The 21,755-nt window shown below is 43.2% G+C and overlaps 1 protein-coding gene across 4 annotated transcripts in view; it reads left to right on the top strand.

Annotated features, from left to right (window-relative positions):
• Positions 1–21,755, top strand: part of NCKAP5 (NCK associated protein 5) — a 969,870-nt gene that overhangs the window by 31,998 nt on the left and 916,117 nt on the right. For 2 of the 4 annotated variants that reach the window (XM_047870289.1, XM_047870292.1), the window contains exon 2: positions 4,030–4,149. The exons of the other annotated variants lie outside the window; for them this stretch is intronic. The gene's annotated coding sequence lies outside the window, so the exon portion shown is untranslated. The remainder of the gene's footprint in view (positions 1–4,029; positions 4,150–21,755) is intronic. 4 annotated transcript variants of the gene reach the window in all.

Consider the following 21,755-nt stretch of genomic DNA (forward strand, 5'->3'; position numbering starts at 1 on the left):
GCCATGTGTTTGTTGATGCTTCATAGTGGTTCCAGTTGGTATAATGGCCTTACCCATTTCTTCCTGCATGTCCTGTAAGCTCCCCAAAGTGACCCCATGTTAAGCTTCTGTTTCCATTTTGCCCTGGAACCCACTTCTCTGGTTTCTCTCAGTTAATATGAATAGTAATGAATATGCTAAAAATTTGGAGGTCACCCTTGACCATTTCCCCTGCATCCAATATCACGGTTTCCCCAAAGTGCTTGTCCATCCTTCTTCATTCCATGAGAGCGTGTCTCTATCCTGTCTCACCTGGGCCATTGCAAATGCTTCCTAAGTGCCACCCCTGCCTTCTATGCTGCAAATGTCACCCCCTCATCACTGCTTCCAGAATGACCCATAGAAAACTGGGCGTGGCTAACTAAGGTCCCAGGCAAACCTGCCCACATACGATTTTATATGGCCCACAAGCTAAGAATGGTTTGTATATTTTTAAATGGTTAAAAACAATCAAGGGGCACCTGGGTGGTTCAGTCAGTTAAGCATCTGACTCTTGATTTTGGCTCAGGTCATGATCTCATGGTTTGTGGCTTGAGCCCTGTGTGGGCTCTGTGCTGACAGTGTGAGGCCTTCTTCGGATTCTCTTTCTCTCCTTCTCTCTCTCTCTCTCTCTCTGCCCCTCCTGTGCCCTCTGTCTCTCTGCCTCTCTCTCTCTCAAAAATTAATAAATGTAAAAAAACCCAAAAAACAATTAGAAGAATAACATTTGGTTTCATGGAAAATGATATGCAGCTCAAGTTCCATTGTCCATACATAAAGTTTTACAGGAACACAGCCGTGCTGATTAGCTTGCAGATCGTCTGTGGCTGCTCTCATTGTCCATCACAGAGATACATAGTTGTGATAGAGACTGTATGACCCACAAAGGCTACCGTGATTACTGCCTGGCCCCTTAGAGAAAAGATTTGGTGACTCCTGGGCTTGCAGCCCTTCTGTGGTACTCCTGGGGCCTCAGGGTAAAGTTCAGCTTCCTTACCGTGGCCCACCAAGACCTCCCAAGACCTCCGCTATCTGTCCCCTTCCTATGTCTTCTGCCTCACCCCCCTTGGTTCCTGGTTTTGCAAACTTAAATGCCATCAGAGCCCAGGCTGGCAATGTTAAAAAAAAAGACACACAGCGGCAGTCAGGGTAAGTTAATACAGTGGTGCTGAGGCCCTGGATGAACTGGACGGTGCATGCCTCACTGAAAACATTCAGTAAAATAGAACAAAACAATACAAAATGAAAGCCGTGTGAGCCACAGGGCATCCGGTTCCACCATGAGGCTCCTTGTCTTTCTGCTTTTGACCTTGCTGTCCCTCAGCTGGGAGTGCCCTTCTTTCTATCTTCATCTGTTCGACTCTTGCTCTCCCCCAGGAGTCATGGCTTGACCGTGTTGCACAGAAAGTTGGGTTTGATGTCCCTCTGGGCCTCTGGGATTGTGTCTGTCACAGCATAAATTCCTTCGCCTTGAGAACATTTATTTACTCTTTGGTTTCTGCCATAAGTCTCTTGGCTGCTTGAGGGGAGTGTTTTCTCACTCAGCTTTTATGCTTAGCGTGTGTTTGTAGAATGAATGAGTGAAAGTATACATGAGGAAATGAATTAACTCAGTGACTCAGCAGAATCCTGTGATCCTCATAGAAGAGTGAAGTGATGCAAAGTATCCTCTTTATGGCTTCAAACAATTACATTGTTTTTAACCCCTTTTAAGCTTCGTCAGTGTCCCCAGATTTGATCCAACTTGTCATCTCTTTACAACACCCTATAAGAGGGGGTGCCTGCGTGGCTCAGTAGGTTAAGCGTCTGATTCTTGATTTCGGCTCAGGTTATGATCTCACGGTTCATGAGATCGAGCCCCGTGTCAGGCTGCGCTCACAGTGTGCAGCCTGCTTGGGATTTTCTCTCTCTTCTCCTTCTGCCCCTTCTTTTCTCTCTCTCTCTCTCTCTAAATAAATAAATAAATAAATAAATAAACAAACATTAAAAAACACACTCTGAGAGAAGGAAGGTGGGAAGAATGATCTCTGTCTTGTAAAAAAATAGGAGCAGCAGAATACGGTTTGGTGATATCAGGGGAATCAGATAGCTAGAAATTCCTTCCTTTTACGTGGCTCTTCCATTCAGTTGCATCTCACTAAAAGTGGGTTGAGCACCGGCTTTGTTTTAGGCACTCCACTAGGCCCCAAAGATCCAGAAAGGAACAAATCACAGTCTCAGACTCCAGGAGGTCACAGTTTAACTAGGTCAACAAGCTTGTCCATCTTGTGACAGCAGCAGGCGAGGGAGCCTCAAGAGAAGTGAGGGATTTCAGGCAGCCAGGTGGGCACACGTACCTGGGAGAGAGCAGGGGAGGGACTTTTCTCACTGAGGTTGGGTGTCTCTCCCCAGCCTTCAGACTAAGAGATCTGTAGAGTCAGACTCTCCCTATGCTGGATATGGCACTAGCCCCCACCCATCTCATCTCTACTGAGTCACCAATAACTAACCCGCCTGAATCTACTAGCCTCGTCAATGCATCACAGAAGGGCTGGCCCCACATGAAGTGGCTGTACTGCAACCCTGAGGGAGGATATGTTTGCCAGTTGTAGACTGGAGAAGATTTGGGTAGGAAGAAAGTAGAGCCTGAATACATCGCCTCATCTCTCCATAAGGCTCTGCGTGGGTCTGGGCTCCTGGCTGGACTCCCAGGAGGGAACCCGCCTGGGTGCACACTGCACATGCACAGGGGAAGGCGGCTCAAGAGTTTGTCTGAGACAGTACTGAAGGCTGCTCTGGGCTGTGCCATGCTGTACCCTCCACGTGTGGCAGGTCATTTCATCCTCACATCGCCCCTGTGCGGGCAGTCCTGTCATTGGCTCTAGTTCACAGAAGAGGAAGCTGGTGCTGGGAGAGATAAATGAACGTGGACAAGGCTGGAGGGTAAATAAGTGGCCGGTTGCCATACCATAACACCCAAATGGTAGTCCCTGTTTCTGGGGTTCCCCAACCTCTGGCCAAAGGCAAAGAATAAAAATACTGCAGGGAGTTCTTGTAAATTAAATTTTCAGCATCATCTTAATCAGAATCCATTTTAAAATTTGGGGCACCTGGGTGGCTCAATTGGTTAAGCCTCTAACTCTGATTTCGGCTCAGGCAGGTCATGATCTCGAGTTTATGGGCTAAATCCCCACATCAGGCTCTGCACTAATGGTGTGGTGTCTGCTTGGGATTCTCTCTCTCTCTCTTTCTGTCTCTGCCTTCCTCTGCTTTCTCTCTCTCTCTCTCTCAAAAATAAATAAATAGGGGTACCTGAGTGGCTCAGTCGGTTAAGCGTCTGACTTCAGCTCAGGTCATGACCTCACAGTTCATGAGTTGGAGCCCCGCATCAGGCTCTGTGCTGACAGCTCAGAGCCTGGAGCCTGCTTCGGATTCTATGTCTCCCTCTCTCTCTGTCCCCAACCCCCTGCCCCCCCCCCCCCCCATTCTGTCTCTCTCTCTCAAAAAATAAACATGAAAAAAATAAAAAAGAAACCTTAAAAAAAGAAAATTTAAAATTGGGGAGGGCATTAAAATACCCTTTGTGTGTATGTGCAGTAATGATAATAGAAGCTATCAGTCCCTGGTTCTGAGGTGTATCCTATTGCTTTTTGACAAAATGTTTTCAGGAAATTCCCAAGTCCAGGACCCCTCATCCATACTACACAGCTGGTCAGGCCACCTTCTCCCTTCTCTTTTGTGAGGATGGCCAAGAAAATGATACCCACATGTATGTACGTGCATACACACAGTTGTATTTATATACAGACGTCTATGGAGTAAGCTGAAACATTGAATAAATCTTGAAAAGAAGTTCTGGGCTTCCCTTGTGGATTGTGCTTCAGCTTTGTCCAGAGCTAATCTACTTAAAATTATGGTAGTAATGATTGTTTATCTTATAACCACTGCGAACTATACAATCTTCCTCAGGGAAGATAATCCAGGGCTCGACTGCCCACAGTTCACAGATGTCATTGGAAATTATTTTCACAGGAATGACTCAACTGCTTTCTGCTTCAAAGATACTGTATATTTTGCCTCTTGGGGCCTGGACTGAGGTTGAGAACAAGGCTTAACCCAAATGAATCCCCCTTCAGTTCCTGACGCAGCTGGGTATGTTCCTACAACTATAATGTTAAGTCTCAAAATGGTTGTGTTTCAGACAAAATGGAAACATAAAAAGCACTTTTCATGAAAAGCTAAACACAGAATCTTATCTCAAACAAACAATTACACAAACAAATGCTCTCCTTTTATTAAAGGTCATGGGAGGCAAAGTGTATTAGGAAGAAAAATCAAGGATCCTTTTCTAAAAGTAAACAGCTTTTAATCTACAAATTCCTGTATGTGTTATGTGACATCAGACCAATGATTGAAAGTGAAAAATTCAGTGAGCAGTTTGCTTTGTGGTATCGAATTGTTGTTGGTATCCTAATGAATTGTTCCCATCACTGTGAGCCGGAAAAGTCTAAGGTGTACGTGAAGTCAAAAACTTGTTTTCCAGTTCTTTGCTAGCAATTCTGGGGTTTGACACGGGATGGAGAAAAGTCCAAGAGCATAGCAAATGAGGAAGAGATTCAGAAAGGAGAGATATAAGTATGAAGGCCTTAAGCCTTAGCTGACATTAGGTGTGGTACAAAGAAAGAAATGCCTTCGCGTACAAATAACTTTTATTTTGCCTCGGGCTGACCTGGAAATCTCCTTCTCTGACTAGTGCACGGTAGCTCACTAGCCGGAAAGCCTGCTAGGTACATTTGAGCGTCTTGGGTTTGAAACCATCTAAACATCCATCAGCAAAGAACTGGTTAAATAAAATGGGGTGCATATGTTCAAGAGAATTCTATGTAGACAGTCTGTATGGATATGAAAATTATGCAAGGTATATTGTCAAGTAAAAAATGCCTTATACCCATATAAATGTGTGTGTAAGATAACACTGTTTATATTTTTAAAAAGAACAAACCTCTGTGTGCAAATGATTGACCCTTTTTGGAAGGACATAGACCACACAGGTAGCAATAGATAATTACCCTTGAAGATGTTTCTGAAGTTATTGGAGTGAAGAGAGGTGGTTTTTTGTTTGTTTTACTTTTGTCTTATACTCTTCTGTACAGTTTGAAAAAGTTAAAAATCCCCACTGTAAGCCTATGTTACCTGGGCGTGGGTGTCGTTTCTGAGATGGCTTCTGTGACACAAAATGTTCTGGGCATCTGATCAATTTTCAGGGTCGATGAGATGACAAAAGGTGTGGTACAGGTAACAGTTCTCTGCAGATTCCAAAGTGGGTTCCAGGGCTTTTCTTGTCTTTCTTTCTTTCTTTCTTTCTTTCTTTCTTTCTTTCTTTCTTCCTTCCTTCCTTCCTTCCTTCCTTCCTTCCTTCTTCCTTCCTTCCTTCCTTCCTTCCTCTTTCTTTCTTTCTTTCTTTCTTTCTTTCTTTCTTTCTTTCTTTCTTTCTTAGTGTAGCCCAGGAGCCCTCCATCTGAGGGTGATGGAGCCTGGTGCCAACAGTGACAGTTGCAGCTGAAATATTCTTGAAGCCATTACAGAGGGCCGCGACTTCAGGCTGTGCTTCCCTTCCTGCCTCAGACAACTGCCTGGAGCCTGCACTGCTCTCCCCCTCCTTCCTGGAAACACGTGGGGCTGTGTTCCCGATGCAGGGGGAGATGCCTGAATTATCTGGAAAGGGGAGGAGACAGCAGAGCTGCCCTGGCAGCAGAATGGGGCAGCTGTTCTCTGAGACACGTGACTTCATGAAGCCTCGGTTGGCAAACACACCGCCTCATCAGGAAGGGAAATCCAGCAATCCAAATGCTTTATGAGGCCCCAAACTTAGCTCACACTGTTTATTTGGGCTCTTAGTTTAATGTTGATCACTGGGATCTAAATAATGATTCATTGCCCCACCTGACACGCAGTCCTACTTTATCTTCCAAGAGGGGTAGGAAGTTCCCGCCAAGTGGGTCTTGGCTCTATTACAGCTGCTTGGCAGTCTGGGCCCCAGCACAGGAGGGACACAGATTCAGAGAGGGAGACACACACACACAGACAGACACACACACACACACACACACACACACACACACACTCACAAATACATTCACAAACCACTGTACACACTTGTAACACACATGCCTCTCACACCCACATAGCTCACATACTCACACGAACACTCACCCACACTCACACACTTACACACGCTCCCACACTCATACAACACATGCTACTCATTCAAACTTACAACATATAAGGGGTGCCTAGGTGACTCAGTAGGTTGAGCGTCCAACCCTTGAATTTGGCTCAGTTCATCATCCTCCAGGTGCATGGGTTCAAGCTCTATGTCGGATTCTGTGCTTATCATGGAGCCTGCTTAAGATTCTCTTTCTCTTTTGGGGAGCCCGTATGGCTCAGTGGGTTTCAGTTCAGGTCATGATCTCTCAGTCTGTGAGTTCGAGCCCCACACTGGGCTTGCTGCTTTCAGCACGGAGCCCACTTCGGATCCTCTGTCTCCCTCTCTCTCTGCCCCTCTCCCCTGTTCTCTATCTCTCTCTCTAACAAGCAAAGAAACAACCTCACAGCATATATAAACGCTCACACACACACTTCCTACACACTCACAGTGCCATATACTTTGTGAAGAAATGCTTAGAAACAGGAGCATGGATCAAGAATTCTGCTTTATTAAAGCAAAACAGTCTCTGCCTCAGTGAGTTGAAGGGCTTGGCAAAAAGAGCGGTAGCAATGCCTTAGGCAATGGTGTTGAAAGATACATGACAATTCACAAAGTGAGAATTTTCCAGTTCCTCCTCCTCTTGGGTTGTTACCGCCCTGAAGCTGGGTTTGGTGGTTCCCCTTGGCTGTCAGGATCCCCTTTCGACCCTCCCCACCCTTAGTCAAGCACACCACAGTTCACTCAAGGTGGTGAAAGAAGAGCACTCAGGACAGGGAAGAAGAAAGCTGTGCTGCTCAGCAGGTCCAGCCAAGTGACACTCCTCTGTTGTGGAGTTAAGGGGGGTGAGGCAGGGCAAGGCACAAGGAGGGAAGCAGGAGAAGGATGTGCGATGTGCCCCTCCATGGGGACTTGACAAGCTTAAGCCCAGCCTGCCCATTTCCTTTATAGTGCACAGTGACCTGGCCTTGTTCTTGCAGCTGAGAGCGACCCAGTGAAATTTCTTTTATGTGCAGAAATAAGGTCAGCTTGAGTCTTGTGTCCATTAGTGAGTCTCTTCTCTTCCTTCAAGGTGTAATGTTTTTGCCTCTTCTTTCTCCTTGAGGCTGTCTGCCCAGCACTGGTAGGCAGTCAGTGACTATTGAACGAAAGATGGCAGCCTTCCTGATGCAGTGGTCCAGGTATCTCTGTATGGCTCTCTAATACATATAAAGGGGCTTTGGCCATCTGGTGAACATGAAGAAGATTATAATGTGCCTGAACATTACCTCACTGTCTGAATATCTTTTCTTCTTTATTCATGTGTACTTCCTTGGTGATCTCATCCAGCCTCACGGGTTTAAATACTAGTTATATACTGACAACTCCCCAATCTAGATCTCCATCCAGTATCTTGCTTGTGAATCCCAGGCTTGTATATCCAATGGCCTTCTGGACATCTCCAATTAGATGCTTCATTAGGCTTTCAACTTGACATATTCACAAAAACTCCCAATTTCCTATTGAAACTTGCTTCACCTGAAGGCTTCCCCCTCTCAGGAAAGGTAACTCAATCGTTCTGGTTTATCGTAAGGAGAAATCCTTGAATTTATTCATGCTTTTAAATTTCTTTTCACTGCTATTTATTTCATTGGACTGACATTTGAAGTATATCCCAGAACTGAGCACATCCTAATGCCTCCACTGTTCTGGTCAGAGCCACCCATCACATCACTCTTTGGATTACAGAAAATGTCCTAGCTGGTGTCCCTGTGTCCTCCTTGACTTCTCTGCATGCATCTTTCCCCAGTAGTCCTGGCATTTCTTTAGAAATGTAAGCAGGAAATGTCAGCTCTCTGCTCGCAAACCACCAGTGGTCCCACATCTTGCTTCATGTCCAAGCCAGAGTCCTTACCTTGTCTATAACCTTGATCTCCATCTCCACCACCCAATCTCATTTCCTACCCCCAGTTCCCCTAATTCCCTCAACCCTGTTCTACCAGCTTCTTGCCATTCTTTTCCAGCACCAGCAGATTATCATCTCAGAAACCGTGCTCCACTGGTCCCTTTGCCTGGAACATCTGTCCCTAAATATTCTCATGGTTTGCTTCCTCATTTTTCTCAAGTTTGTTCAATGTTCTATATTAGAGAGATAGTCTCTGATCAACTACATCACCTCCATCTTTGCTGCTCTGAGTTATTCACCACAACACTTAACAATACTATACATGTTATGTCTATTTTTTTGTGTTTTTATTAGTTTTTTAAATGTTTATTTTTGAGAGATAGAGAAAGTGAGAGAGAGAGAGAGAGAATGAGTAGGGGATGGGCAGAGAGAGAGGGAGACAGAAAATCAGAATCTGACAGCACAGAATCTGATGAGGGGCTCAAACCCACAAACTGAGATCATGACCTGAGATGAAATGGGATGCTTAAACTTCCGCACCACCCAGGCGCCCCTATTTTTTATTTGTTTATTGCCTAACTTCTCTTCTTCTAGAATGTGAGCTCCATGAGAGTAGGGAGTTTATGGGTTTTGTTTTCTTCTGTACCTCTATTGCCTAAAGCAGTGTTTGGCTCTCAGTAGGTCTTAAGTAATTTTCTGATGAATGGAGGAAGGAAGGAAGGAAGGAAGGAAGGAAGGAAGGAAGGAATGAAGGAAGGAAGGAAGCAAAGAAGGAAGGAAGGAAGCAAGAGAGAGGCAGGGAGGCAAGGAGGGAGGGAGAAATGAGAAGGGTATTGTGAGTTCTTTTGGGCCCAAATCCAAGCATATCAGACAATGGGATTTTGCATTAGAGCAGTATTTCTTAAAGGCTTTTGGTCACAGACCTTCAGTAAGAAATACATTTTACATTATGACATTGTTGACATATATAGATACAGATGTCTTTACCCCATGGTACACACTCTAGTTTCTATTCCTTTTAATTCCATTTTAGCATTAGCTAATTTATTTCATCAACACAAAACATTAAGGTGTCTGGACACCTTAAACTGATGTAATCAGCAATGGAATATACATTATGGTTTGAAAAACACCATACTAGAGGGACTGGAAAATTTTGATGGGGATGAGGGTTAAAATGCAGGTGAAGTACTCAATAATGTACACCATCCTGTGAATTAGTTAAATCAGCCTCCTTTCTTTATGAGATTTTGGCATTTTGGTTACAGTAGGGGAAGAAGAGGCAATTTTAAAACACGGGTGCTTTGAGACAAGAGAGGCATGGGTTGCAGGTTGATAGCAAGGTGTTTTAAAATGAATAGAACTACCTTACGACCTAGCAATTACACTAGTAGGTATTTATCCAAAGGAAACAAAAATGCTGATTTGAAGGGGCACATACACCTCAATGTTTATAGTCGCACTATCAACAATAGTCAAAGTATGGAAAGAGCCCAAATGTCCATTGACTGATGAATGGATAAAGAAGATGTGGCATATATATACACAATGAAATATTACTCGGTGATCAAAAAGAACAAAATCTTGCCATTTGCAATAACGTGGATGGAACTAGAGTGTATCATGCTAAGCAAAATAAGTCAGTCAGAAAAAGACACGTATCATGTGATTTCACTCGTGTGGGACTTAAGGAACAAAACAGATGAACATAGGGGAAAGGAAAGAAAAATAAGATAAAAAAAGAGTAGGAGGCAAACTAAAAGAGACTCAAATACAGAGAACAAACTGAGAGTTGCTGGAGGGGAGGTGGGTGGGGGGGATGAGCTAAAATGGGTAATGGAAATTAAGAAGGGCACTTGGGATGAACTCTGGGTGTTGTATGTATGTGATGAATTGCTGGGTTCTACTCATGAAACCATTACTATACAATATGATAACTAACTTGAATTAAAAACAAATGGTTTGAGACTAAAAACAACAACAACAAAAAAAAAACCCAACAAAAAATTAAGATAAGATGATGTTAAAGGAGGATGTGGGATGGGGAGATGCCAGGAATACCTTGTCCTTCTCAAGATTTAGGAAAGTTGGGTAGGGCCAGACTCTCTCCCTACGTTGACCATATTTCAAACTGGGACAAGCCCAGTTTCAAACGCTGTCTGGTTTTCCTCTGTCACCCTGAGGACTTTTCCCATCCTTCCTTTTAGGTGGAGACTGCGTGTACAAAGTTTAACTGCTCTTCTGTCATCCATATGACTGTCTTTCCCAGGAAGATATAATTAGCGTTGATTTTTCCATTCCAATGTTCCTTGCCAAACTGAAAGATGACTGAATATGTTGTACTCAGGTTATCTTCTCAGGAGCAGAAGTGAGGCATTTCAGTTGGTCACACAATGATTATTATCTGACACTGAGCCTTTATTATGCGCCAGACATTGTTCTAAGTAATTTACAACAACTCTATGAGATAATGGTACCATTAGTCTACAGATCTGCCTGTGATTAAGTAAGTTATGCAAGGTTACCTAGCTAGTAAACGGGGAGCCTGGGATTCAAACCCAGGCAATCTGGCTCCTGACTTCTAGTTCTTGCACACTGCTTGTTCTTAAAAAATGTGATGACTGATATTGTGGTGAACTTGGTGCCAGCCTATTGCTTCATGAAGTGAAACAAGAGAACTCCCTGGGTAGTGATGGTAGCCTAGTATGAGTCTTCACCCTACTTTTTCCTGAATTCAAATTTGATAAAAATACAGTTAGTCGAGGCTAAAAATTGATTCTTTCATTAAATGATTGTGAACTGCCTCTGAAGACCTCTATTGTTCCACCCACTAAGAAGTTAACAAACTATAATCTGAATGCCTTCTGCTGGTCATGCACTTTCCAGCTCATCACAGTCCCACCATTCTTTACTGTATCCCCACTCTGCTCTTCATTTGCGTTACCTCCCTAGTTCCTGAAGGCAGTTTGCACCTGTGGTGTGTGTGTGTGTGTGTGTGTGTGTGTGTGTGTGTGTGTGTCTGTGTGTGTGTACATATGTGTATGTGTGTGTATGTGATATTGCTGTCTTTAAATGGGATCAAGTGTAAACTGACTTTACACTAGATCTTTTACCATGGTGTAGCCCCATCTGCCCACACCACCACTCTGAGAATTAAGAGATGCCGGATTGGGCATGGACTGGCTAGCTTTCTTCTCACAGTGCTTCACATCTAAGTGAGAGCACATGGTTCCCAATTTTTGGAGGAGAGCCCATGGGGAGCACCAGACCTTAAGGAATAATCTGGTGCCTCTTTTCCTGAAGCTGACATAATAGCATGTGATCCAATAACAACTGAGAATGGCTTATAAGGGAGGAAGTCAAGGTGATGGTGAACCACCCACATGAAGCATCAGGTCTTACAGGTGAGGGAGGACAAGGAGGTAAGCCCCCAGGTCAAGTACACAGGGATTCAGGGATAGCCTAGGAATTGGAAACAGAAGGAAAGGAAGTGATTGAGGACTCGGGATTGACCTGCCAGTCACATGGTACCTGTTTTGACAGCTTACTGGACAGTCTGAGACCCAGGCATTTAGATACCTAGAGAATGTTTGGCTTCAATTGGTCATTAATATTTAAGTATTCAATGGGGTCCTACTAAGGGTCTGAGTAAATTGTAACTGAATGAGCTTTTACCATTGAAAACCTGAGCACTTAATGAACTCTGTGCTAAAGTGGTTGAGGAGAAAATGCCAGATCTGCCTATTATCTTTAATATCTGTTAGTACTTAATCCCAGACTCTTATAAGGGCCAACAGTGCTGGTTCTCACTTTTTCTTGTTTAATGATCAGCACCATGCCAAGATACTGTTTATGCCAAAACACATAAACTTGATGCCAGAATAAGAGATGGAAGGAGCTGGAGAAGTTCTTTTTCTCTAGAAATCATTCACAATGAGGAAATTCAGAGCATAGACTTTATAGTCCAACAGATGGTTTGAATTCTTACTTTGATAATTTCTATCTGTGTGTACAGGGCAAGATACTTAAACCCTCTGAGCCTCAGTTTCCTCATTTGTAAAATAAGGTAAATTGTGCTTGTAGTCTATAGAGTTGTCATGAAAACTATTAAATGAAGTAACATATGTAAAATGATTAGCACATGCCTAATGCATATTATGCATTCAATAATTATAATTTTTATTATCATTGCTTCTTTTTAAAAAAAAATTTTAATGGTTATATTTATTTTTGAGACAGAGAGAAACAGAGCACGAGCAGGGGAGGGGCAGAGAGAGAGGGAGACACAGAATCCGAAGCAGGCTCCAGGCTCTGAGCTGTCAGCACAGAGCCCGATGTGGGGTTGAACTCGTCAACTGTGAGATCATGACCTGAGCTGAAGTCGGACACTCAACCCACTGAGCCACCCAGGCCCCCCAATTATTATCATTGCTACTTGAGGTGGTTGGCAAAAAATCTAAATAGAAGTGGTTTATGACCTATGAGAAAATGATATTTTGTAAGTTTTTTGCAATAGATAGTAAATAAAATTAAGAAACCTGGCTTGCATTCCCAGCTCAACCATGATGTGTAACCACTTAAACTGTCAGAGGCAGTGGACAGTAGAATATGCAAAGGATGGGCTTTGATTCAGACAAGCATGACCTTGATCTGTATTTATTAGGTAATTTTGAACAAAATCACTCGTGTTTATAGACTTATGTTCCCTTACCTGCAAAATGGGGATATTATTTTTTCCCAGGTTTGGTATAATAAAACACTGTAACATCATTCCTAATATATCCGTGGTTTTTAATCAGTTATTTTCAATGAATATCTCTGTGTATTCACATGGATCTATGTTGGTGGTGTATTGCATATTAACTCATAAGTTTTAAGAAATGGCATCTTACTGGCATGCCTCGGTGGCTTAGTTAAGCATCTGACTTTGGCTCATGTGGTTCATGAGTTTGAGCCCTGCTTCAGATCCTCTGTCCCTGTCTTTCTCTGCCCCCTCTCTGCTTGTGCTCTCTGTCTCTCTCAAAAATAAATAAACACTAAAAAATTTGGGGGGTGCCTAGGTGACTCAGTCTGTTAAGTGTCCGACTTCGGCTCAGGTCATGATCTCACGGTTTGTGGATTTGAGCCCTGTGTGGGGCTCTGTGATGACAGGTCAGAGCCTGGTGCCTGCTTCAGATTCTATGTCTCCTTCTCTCTCTGCCCCTCCCCCATTCATGCTCTGTTTCTCTCTGTCTCAAAAATAAATAAACACAAGGAATTTTTTTTAATAAAAAAATTAAGACATAGCATCTTATTGTTTAAAATGTTTTGTGTACACACACACACACACTCTGAAGTATTACAAAGCTGTAAAAAAGGATGAGATCTTGCCATTTGCAACAAGATGGATGGACCTCAAGCGTATTTGCTAAGTGAAATAAGTGCGACAGGGAAAGACAAATATCTTTCTTATTTAAAAAGCATTTTTTAAAAAACATTTATTTATTTTTTGAGAGACAGAGAGAGTCAGAGCATGAGCAGGGGAGGGGCAGAGAGAGAGGGAGACACAGAACCAGAAGCAGGCTCCAGGCTCTGAGCTGTCAGCACAGAGCCTGATGTGGGGCTCAAACCTATGAACCATGAGATCATGACCTGAGCCGAAGTCGGACGCTTAACCGACTGAGCCACCCAGGTGCCCCAATATCTTTCTTATTTTTAAAAATATTATTACAGGGGCACCTGGGTGGCTCAGTTGGTTAAGCATCCGATTTTGGCTCAGGTCATGATCTCATGGTTGGTGAGTTCGAGCCCCGTGTTGGGCTCTGTGCTGACAGCTCAGACCCTGGAGCCTGCTTCAGATTCTATGTCTTCCTCCCTCTCTCTCTCTGCCCCTTATAGGCTCATGCTCTGTCTCTCTCTCTCCTTCAAAAACAAATAAACTGTAAAAAATAAATAAATAGAATAAAAATATTACTACAGAGAAATTTCTTATATATTAATCATTTTTAGCACCTGTGGACAATTTCCTTTTGATGAATCCTAAGAAGTGCAATTAATAAGTCAAAGGATATGCCAAATCGCTTCCCAGAAAGGTTGTACCAGTTTACAACTCCTGTTAGCATTGCATATAGATGACTGTTTCACCGTGATCTCATCAGTAGTGGCTATCATCCCAGATTCAGTTCTGCAAGATGATTTTGTCTACCAAAATTTTGTATCAGCTGACTGGAACCATCTTGAACCAGTAATGGTATATCCCTAGCCCAACCTCCTATGTGGTTGAGGCTTGGGAAAGTGTCTTTGGATTTTTGATTTTATACCAGATTGAGTGGACCAAGAGACTAGGAATCTGCTATTTGCTATAACAAAGAGTGAACCCAGATCTCTTTTTATCTTGTGGTAACTGAAAGACCATTGGCGACCTAGATTTCCACCATCTATAAAATGGGGACATTTATGTCTGTCCCTTGGAGGAATTTTGAGTAGGACTTAATGGTGAATGGGTACATCTGGATGTCTGTAGAGCTGCACATGTTGCAACAAATCACCAGGTCATTACTCCTGTGTGTATTGGGGGATATAATTGTGTGAGAGCAGAGAATTACCTGGTGGTAGCACCTTTTAGGAGAGAGTCAGCAGCATGAATCAGAGCTAGCTGAAGTAGGAGTAGATTAAGACCCAGTGATTATTCAAGAGCATGTTTGCTCTCAGAGCAACCCTTCCACTCCCTCAGTTAGATCATATCAAGCACCAGCTTCACCTAGAATGGTGGTTCTCAAACTTTTCTTACATTGGAATCACCTGAGAGGCTGTTGAACTACTGCTGGGTCCCACTCACAGAGTTTGATGCAGTCGAGGGGGGTAGGCCTGAGAATCTGCATTTCTGATAGACTCTCAGGTGACACTGATGCTGTGGTCCAGAGACCACATGTTAAAAATCACTGGTCTATAGGATCTCCTTGTAGCAGTTAGCTGTCATTAAATTAAACCACCACCTGCTGTGGATTTGTGTTTTTATTCAATGGGAGGCCACTGGTATTTGCATATCGGAAGCATTAAACTTCACCAAAAAGCTGTCTTTTAATTATTTCTCTAGGACATGGTGTTGTGTCTTTGGAAAATGTAAATGAAACACACAGAGTATCCCTTTTCTTGGTCTGTATCTTCATCTGGCGTACACATGTTGTCAAATGTGTGTTGCGTGGGCATGCCTGGCATTGCAAGAAAAGAATATTTTCCAGTCAGTGTTAGAATTGGCCTCTGCTTTTCAATGCCCAGCTATCAAATTTAACAGTTATTTACAATGAAGAAATGCAATTTCAACTCCATTTCAGGCAAATGGAGGATCTCCTATTTCCAAGGGCATGTTTGTGATAACTATGGGTCTGAGTGGCAGGGAAAGATAAGGGATATTTCATAATTCCAGAGGAGCCTCAGCCCATAGATACCAAGCTGTGGTCATTGAGCAGAGAGCCGTTCAGTCCCATTCCAGGGAAATGGCTCCAATCCAGACACATGAGCAGGCTAGAAAGCAGGATTATTTAATCACCTGGACGCTCAGGCTTCCATTGCAGCTGTTGGAGGAACCTGTCACAGTTGGTTTGCTAAGGACCCAGGGCCAGATGCCTGCCCTGGGAGAATGCATTCCCAAACTAACACCTGGGCCTCAGGGCAGCCAGTGAGATCCCACAAGCAGAACAGAGGGACCTAAGTTAGCCAGTGGGTTCCAATAAAATGGGCTCACTCTCCATAGGAAGAATTTTGCACAGCAGAAAGTGGACCGGGAAAGGGAAGAAGTACAGACATCCAATTAGATAAGCATCTCTAGCCGTGTCTTACAAGCGTGTAGCATTTTGATACTATTCACCGGGAGCCCAGATGTATCTGAGACGTTTCCTTCCCGCGTTTACTTTTTAATTTTTTTAAACTCATATTGAAGACAGGAAAACAAATGTTCTCATTCAATACAGATTTATTTTAGCAGCAATGGAGGATTAACTTGGGATGAGGTCATTCCATGTGAAACAGTTCTGAAAAAGAGTAAGTGTTAGGGGCTAATGTGGATATTATTAAGTTCTTCTTGACTTAAATCATATGAGAAGGATGGGCAGGAGGAAGGGAGAGAGGAAGAAGGTGGGAAGAAACATGATGTCAACTGAGCTTTTTAATAACTGATTGCAAATTGTTATTGAGGTTAAAACTATTTCTAAAACTCTGTGTATGTGTGTGTGTGTGTGAGAGAGAGAGAGAGAGAGAGAGAGAGAGAGAGAGAGGTTGGCTTTAAACTATTTATACTGATTACACACTCTGGATGGGTCATATATTCATGTATTTTCACATATGCCTGAATCATGATCCTAAAAAATAATATCTATTATTTTTCATGATGTGATTGTGTATTCGGGATGCAAGCATCACATGCAAATGTGATCCACAATGTTCCCTTACCTCTGAAGACCTGCACACTGAGCATTCTAAGGTACAGAGAGGTGATTCAAGCTTGTGGGGGAAATGCTTACCCTGTCCTGGAAATAAACCATGCTGATTTGTTCTAAGTGAGTAAGAGGCTTCCCTGGGCCTTCAAGAGACAGCTTGCTTTAGACCCTGTGATTTATGCTGTACTGTAACTCTATTATGCTGGCTAAGGTAGAGGCAGCCATCCCCCCAAGTTATTAAAGCTGTTCATTTCTTCTTAGCACCCCATGGTGCACAGGGTTTCCATGGTAAAAGAGAAAATAGCTATTTTCCCTTCTGTGCATCTAGCATGGGGTTCGATTTTCCACATCCATCTGAATAATACACACAGCACAGAGAAACAGAGGTACAAAAATTTAGATCCTGCTTGACCAAAGACTTGGAATATTAGTAATTTGCAGTGTAGGATTTTTTAAAAATTTATGTATCTTCACCTTTTTCTCTTCCCTCCTACAGAGAGGTAGAAGGAAGAATGTGGTTTAAAAATTCATCTGAGAGGCAGCAATGACTGGAGTCATCCCAACTTAGCAGTAGCTTGTGGGCAAGCAAACAGGTCGCTAGGGGAAGCCAGGAAACTTTGGCCTCCTGAGTGTCAGGGAAGGAACCCATGGCTTGCACCTGTAACTTGTGACTGATGTGTTGTTGGCAGTGGGCTCACTGGTTTGTCTGGTTTCTCTGCAGCAGCAGAGTTGGATAGAAAAGGGAAAGACAACAATTTAATCTCTGTTTTTTTGTGTTGACATGCGCAGAAACCAAAAATACTTACGGTCTTGTTTATCCCATATTTCTGGGAGATAAAAGAATTGTTTTTACATGGTGGAACCATAATGGGGAGAAAAAAGTATATATATGAAACCCACTGGGATATAGACATGGAGGTTTGAAATTGGGGCTGAATGTATCTCAGTTTAACATAGAGGATTTCCAGGGCGCCTGGGTGGCTTAGTCAATTAAGCATCTGACTTCAGCTGAGGTCATGATTTCACAATTCATGGGTTCGAGCCTTGCGTCGGGCTCTGTGCTGACAGCTCAGAGACTGAAGCCTGCTTCAGATTGTGTCTCCCTCTCTCTCTGCCCCTCCCCTGTCATGCTCTGTCTGTCTCTCTCTGTCTCTCACTCTGTCAAAAATAAATAAACATTAAAAAAAATAGAGGATTTCCTTATCTAGGGAAAAAGGAAGGTCATCAAAGTATTGATGTAGCTTATTGATGATGGAGGGTAGTGTTTATTGCCATGAGTGGGATGAGGGCATTAGCGTTATCACTTGTTTCCCTTCCACTGAGGCAGTTTTATTTCCTATTTCTGTTAAGAGCTGTCTGCATTTCTGCATTCAAATCCTTTACTCTAGCTAGGTATACCCACTTATCTGCCTTCACACATGTTCCTACGCTGGTCGACCTTGAGCTGACCTCCTACCCTATAAAGAAAGGAAAAGGCCAGGCTAGAATCTGGCTAGAGAATTGAGGTCTCTGCTGTCATTTTTGGTTGTCGTGTTCCATCTGACCTGTCCCTCTGAGTCCTGTTTTTTCTCAAGTTCCTCATTGCCTGATTTCTCACTGGTTCCCCTTGCTTTAGTGTCCATAAATACATGGAGTACATCTAACTGCTTTCACATCGTATCTAGTTTGGGTGGAGGCTTTGGAGCCAGCTCCTTGAGTCAAAATCCTAGCTCTGCCCACTCACTAGCTGTGCAAGTTTGAGCAAGCTCCTCAACCTATGTGTGCCTCAGTTTCCTCACTGTAAAATTAGGATAATGAAAGGACTTGAATCACATAACCGTGGTGAAGCTTAACTGAGCGAAGACATTTAAAGTGGCGTGAGAGGCATTTGGCACATCCTAAGTGCTATGTTAGTGTTTATGGTCATTATAGTTACTGCTATTATTATTTGACCTTATGTAGTTTCTTTAATTATTCAAGCTTCTACTCTGCTTTAAGTGTGTTTCTTTTCATATGATCTGTTGGGTTCCTTCTGTACTGGAGCATATCCTGTGGCTTTCCAGATTGTGGTTTCTCACCCTGATTCAGTGTCATAGTTATCTAAGAAAACCGGTTTTATTGAGGACTCTGCAGAAACCACACATTCTTTCCCCATTTGTACTTAAAATTCATAAGGTTTGAGGCTATAACACAGGTTGGGCTTTCTAGAAGCTGAAATTGAGATAGAGCCTGTATTGATTGGGTTAGAATACAGGTTGCAGGGTGGAGGGAGTTGATTAGGGTAGGTACCCACAGAAGGGAAGGGAAGAATGTGGACTGGACACAAGGAGAAGATGAACTGTGATGCCAATCTCACGAAGCCTCAGCCAGCCCTCTGGACAGCTGTCAAATGCATATGGCCCATGGAGTGAATCAGCTCACATTCCCTGGCCTTTATGTTCTTACATGGATCAGCAACTGGATGTGGGCCACTTTGGGAAGGATGGTCCCTTGGACAAGACAAAACCTGAAGGAGGTGGCAGCTGGAGGCCCTGTGCTGCTTGAGGAGGGGTCTGGGAAGCACAAGCTAGCATCCTCCACAAGTTGAGTTCCAGACTGAAAGACGAGGCCTTCCCTGGAGGACATGCCACAGTGTTTCTTTGTAAAGAGTTCAGAATTTGGCCAGATGTCTTTTACTAAGATGGGTGTGGGAAGAAAAGAGGTTGTCCAAGGGTAAGGGATACTGCTGAAGGAAGGAAGGGTGGCCAGGAAGATGGAAACACAAGACTAGAGCAGAGGTTTATGTTGCTGTAGGAAGTGGGACTCAGCAGGAAATAGAGGAAACCATGCAGAATCTTTACACGGGAGGGGCTGATGGAACCAATTTGGGAGTGTTAGGTGGCTTGTATGGAAACACACTGTTTCTACTTAGCCTTTTTTTAAAAATAGATTTTGGGAAGTTGCTAATAGAAATTGGATGGGTTTAGGGTGATCAACCCTCTTGGTGTGCCTAGACCAAGGGGTTTCCCAGCATGTTTGACTTTTAGTGCTAAACTTGGATTCTATGTGGGTCAAACAAAGCCTTTCCCAAGGCACCTCATGGACTTACAACTGAAGCCATGGACGTGGATGGGTAGGAAGTTGGGGGATGGGCAGGGAGTTGGGAAACTTGCTTCACATGTACTTGGCAGCAAATAGAGATCAAAAGGAAATGGAACATGAGGACAGTGAATTAAAAGAGAAAATTTTTTCGAAAACACTGCTGAGGATAGGGAAAGAATGGAAAATGGTAAAAGAGGCAATAAATTGAGGATACAATCCAGAGCTAAATGCCATCATGCACCTGAATACTTCTGTTGCCTTACTGGTCAGTCCAGACCCTGAGCCAGTGTCTTCAGTCCAGACTGTGATGCTCTCATACCCATGTGCATTACAGAACAATCCTGGAGCCTCCTCTACACCTGCCCTCACCTCATTGCTTCTGGAGTATCCTTTCCTTCTTTCCTCTCTTCTCTCTCACCAGAGATCGAATATGTATTTCAAAGGTAGTAAGAAGCCCACTTCCACCCAAAACTGATGTCTGGCTTATCCACCACCCACCCATCCAGGGTGAATGAGTTTCTCCTGGGGACTGGACACTTAGTGCTGGTATGGAAGTTTGGTGTAGGGAATGGGGAGATTACCTGCCTCTGAGAGTGCTTTTCTAAGGATTGCTTAATCCAAGTCCAAGGCCAAAAAGTTTTGGTGGAGATTGATCTTGTCTCTACAATGAAACGAGAGCAAGATCTGCTTACTTTATGTCCAATAAATGGAATGTGCTACAGAAAGGCCCTAAAGAGCTGATATGTTTCACTAATGGTGACCTTTGGACTTTCTAACCTCATGTGAAACACAGTTCATGCTTAGTCAACAATACCATTGAGGAACTAGGCTCCCTACTAATGACTTAATTTCTTTGTATCCAAGAGGTTAGTGCATCATGCATCATGCTCAATTAGCTGTGTGTTATTGTCTGTTTCTAACACATAATCTGTTACCACCTCTCACCCTTAGACTAATGGCCCCCTCCACTTTAAGTTTATTTTCCTCAAAACAGGGGCACAAATATTTTTCTATTATACTTCCACCATTAGACACCCACTGAATATTCCATGAGTATTCATAGTTGTTCAGATTCCAAAATATGCATAGAGCCTAGGATACAGGATTTAATAATAAATTAAAAAGATAGTGATTTAAGAGATGAATGACGTGGTATAGTCCTCAAGATCACATGACATTTATTAGACAAAAATATATTATTTTGTCTGGACTCCAAAACTATTTTTCACCATTATTAAGTTACACTGATTGCATCTTGGAGGAGCGGCGAGGTATGATGATCTACATCTGCCATGTAGCTCGGAACAGGGGGAGCTGAAGAAGGAAAAGAGAGTAGAAAAAGAGGAAAAACTGTCAAGTTTCCTCATGTGAGGTGCTGATACCTTGCCTTCCTGCTTCCCTGGCACCCATTCAAGTCTGTGACTGGCATCCCCTGTTTGGTCAAATCCACCTGCTTGTCCTTACTTTTTAGGCCTCACGCCTAACGCCCTGCTAACTACGAAGTCTAGAATGTGGTCTCTGAGTCAAGATGACACCAACTTGATTGAGAGATAACAGTGGCTTATCGAAAGCAAATGTGAACACAGAAGTCCTTGCTGTGTATAATTAAGTGCTAAACTGGGTGCTGCAGAGGCTCTGGGTCAAAAGAGTTCAGAGAGCAAGGGTCAATAAGGGGTGGAGCAGACAGGCAAAGAATAACGTACTTGAGTTCAATTTATTTGGCTGTGCCTATAAATATGTGTCCCTTTTCTTCTCTTTTCGGCAGGTAGGAGTGGGAGATATCTGGCAGGATGGGCTGTGGGACATTAGGGCTACCATCCTAAAACTGTTTTATGTAACCAAATGCTACTGAAGATTTTATTTCAAAAGCATCCTATTGCTAAAATAGCGTTCTAAATGCTCCTTATTATAATACCCATACCTTTCCTATACAAACAAGGAATTTATTATTAAAAAAAATGTTTACTCAGTTATTTTGAGAGAGACAGAGAGCAAGTGGGAGAGGGACGGAGAGGGAGAGGGAGAGACAGAATCCCAAGCAGGCATGCACCATTAGTGCAGTCTGATGTGGGACTCAGTCACATGAACCATGACATCATGACCCGAGCCAAAGTCAAGAGTCAGACATTTAACCGACTGAGCCACCCAGGCACCCCAAGGAATTTATCATTTTTATATTTATTCAGAAGGTATT

The sequence above is a fragment of the Prionailurus viverrinus genome, chromosome C1, assembly GCF_022837055.1.
Source record: "Prionailurus viverrinus isolate Anna chromosome C1, UM_Priviv_1.0, whole genome shotgun sequence".
Taxonomy (NCBI): domain Eukaryota; kingdom Metazoa; phylum Chordata; class Mammalia; order Carnivora; family Felidae; genus Prionailurus; species Prionailurus viverrinus.